This window comes from Jaculus jaculus, chromosome 18 (assembly GCF_020740685.1).
Source record: "Jaculus jaculus isolate mJacJac1 chromosome 18, mJacJac1.mat.Y.cur, whole genome shotgun sequence".
In the NCBI taxonomy this organism is placed as follows: domain Eukaryota; kingdom Metazoa; phylum Chordata; class Mammalia; order Rodentia; family Dipodidae; genus Jaculus; species Jaculus jaculus.
In genome coordinates, this window is record NC_059119.1 from 19,706,425 (window position 1) to 19,709,065 (window position 2,641).

The 2,641-nt window shown below is 46.1% G+C and overlaps 1 pseudogene; it reads left to right on the plus strand.

The window, feature by feature from the left end:
* The first annotated feature begins 1,813 nt into the window (after positions 1 to 1,813).
* LOC101607649 lies at positions 1,814 to 2,344 on the plus strand (annotated as a pseudogene).
* The last annotated feature ends 297 nt before the right edge of the window (positions 2,345 to 2,641 follow it).

Below are 2,641 nucleotides of genomic sequence, written 5' to 3' on the forward strand. Positions count from 1 at the left end.
CACATGCACGCACACGCACACCACCTCTAAACAAAAGATGCTCTGTCATCTGCCTACACAGCACAGTGTCACCTCCATCATTGTTGGCCTGTGTGACCTGGAGCAAAATACACGTAGAAATCTCATTGGGAAAACGGCCACAGCAGTAACAACCATCTCCAAGGGCCATAAATGGGAAGAAAACCATCTGACATGGGAAAGGACTCTGTGAACTCATTTGTCTGTGGGGCAATGAGGGTTCCGCCAGGCATGTGGTGGCACACGCCTTTAATCCCCACACTAGGGTGGCAGAGGTAGGAGAATCATTGTGAGTGTGAGGCCAGCCTGGAACTGCAGAGTGAGTTCCAGGTCAGCCTGGGCTAGAGTGAAACCCTGCCGTCAAAAGAAAAGAATAAAATAAAATAAAATAAAATAAAATAAAATAAAATAAAATAAAATAAAATAAAATAAAATAAAATAAAATAAAATAAAACAAAAATCTTACAAAGCCATGCACACACCAGGGGGGTCCAGCAGAGCCTCGGGAGGTGAGGGAGCGAAGCACTCCGTCTCCACAGCAATGTTACCGGCAGGGTTTCCACACAGGCATGCTTGGAGGAGGATGACAAGTGAGCCCTGCAATCCCAGCAAGTGATGGCATTTACGAGGAGTGCCAGGCACATGGTGAGCCACCCTATCCTTCTTGGCATCTCTGCTGCTGCCCACCCCAGGTGGACCTGTGTGTAGCAAGTGCCCCATGAAGACCTGAAGGCCAATCACCACCAACAACAATAAAAGTGACACTTCCACCAGGTGCACCAGAAAATAGCTCAAGGGATTTCTTTTTCACATGGGAAATGGGAATGGAACCGAGGGCTGTATACATTCGAGGCAAGGGTTATACTATAAAGCTATACCCTAAACCCCCAGTGGTTTGTATTTTTTTGTTGTTGTTTTGAGGTAAGTTCTTGCTCCAGCCCAAACTGACCTGAACCACTATGTAATCCCAGCACTGGGGAGGCCTATGTAGGAGGATCGATGTGAGTTCAAGGCCAGCCTAATACATAGTGAATTCCAGGTCAGCCTAAGCTAGAGTGAGACCCTACCTCGAAACCCCCACATCCCACCCCACCCAAAAAAATACTTCCTTTCCTTTCTAGAGAGAAGGATGAAGAAGAAAGAGGAGGGGTGTTTAGGATTGCAACTAGAATAGACTCCAGAAGACTTGACTTTAGAAAATCCATCAAATGGAGCCTGGTAGAGTGGTGCACTCGGGAGGCAGAGGTAGGAGAATCACCGTGAGTTCAAGGCCAGCCTGAGACTACATAGTGAATTCCAGGTCAGCCTGGGCTAGAGCAAAACCCTACCTTGAAAAAGAAAACAAAAAAAAAATTTCATCAAATAAATCAAATGTACCAGGGGTGTTTAAATCCGCATGTTTTGCTAACCCAAAGAAACATGGTGTGTGGAATGGCATAAGCCTATCAAAAGCCAAATCTGGAGCCAGGGAGATGGCTTAGTGGCTAAAGTGCTTACTATGCATGCACAAAAGGAGCAGAGTTCAAATCCCTAACATCCAATTGAAATGCCAGACATGGCGGCATGTACCTTCAGTCGCAGCACTGGGGAGCAGAGACTTGCTGGTCTAACCAAGTTGGTGAGTTCTGGCTTCAGTGGAAGACCTTGTCTCAAGAAACTAAAATGGGGTCTGGCTCCCACTCTCCATAGCCATTGCAGTACATTGAGCTCCATAGAGACAGCACCAGGCAAATGGGAGCCGGACGGGCAACTGGGCGACTCTCGGTGCCTTGCTGAAGCAAAAAATCAACTGAAGATGGGCAAAGGAGACCCTAAGAAGCCCAGAGGCAAGACGTCATCATATGCATTCTTTGTGCAAACATGCCAGGAGGATCCAGATGCTTCTGTCAGCTTCTCAGAGTTCTCCAAGAAGCACTCAGAGGTGGAAGATCATGTCTGCTAAAGAAAAAGGAAAGTTTGAAGACATGGCCAAGGCGGACAAGGCTCGTTATGAGAGAGAAATGAACGTCCCTCCTAAAGGGGAAACAAAAAAGGAAGTTCAAGGGTCCCAATGCACACAAGAGGCCTCCTTTGGCCTTCTTGTTCTGCTCTGAATATCACCCCCAAATTAAAGGAAAGCACCCCGGTCTGTCTATCGGTGATGTTGCAAAGAAACTGGGAGAAATGTGGAGCAATGCTGCTGCGGATGACAAGCAGCCTTGCAAAAAGAAATCTGCCAAGCTGAGGGGACAGTATGAAATGGATAGTGTTGCCTACAGAGCCCAAGGCTGAAAAGAGAAAAAAAAAAAAGGATGAGGAGGAAGATGAAGAGGACGATGATGAATAAGTTGGTCCCAGAACAGTTTTTTTCTTGTCTATAAAGTATTTAACCCCCTTGTACACAACTCACACCTTTTAAAGAAAAAAATTGAAATGCTAAAAAAAAAAAAAAACTAATATGGGACTGGAGAGATGGCTTAGAGGTTAAGGTGTTTGCCTGCAAAGCCAAGGGAGCCAGATTTGATCTCCTAGGTCACACATAAAGCCAGATACACAAGGTGGCACATGTGACTAGAATTCATTTTCAGTGGCTGGAGGCCCTGGTGCGCCCATTCTCTCTCTCTCTCTCTCTCAAATAAATGAA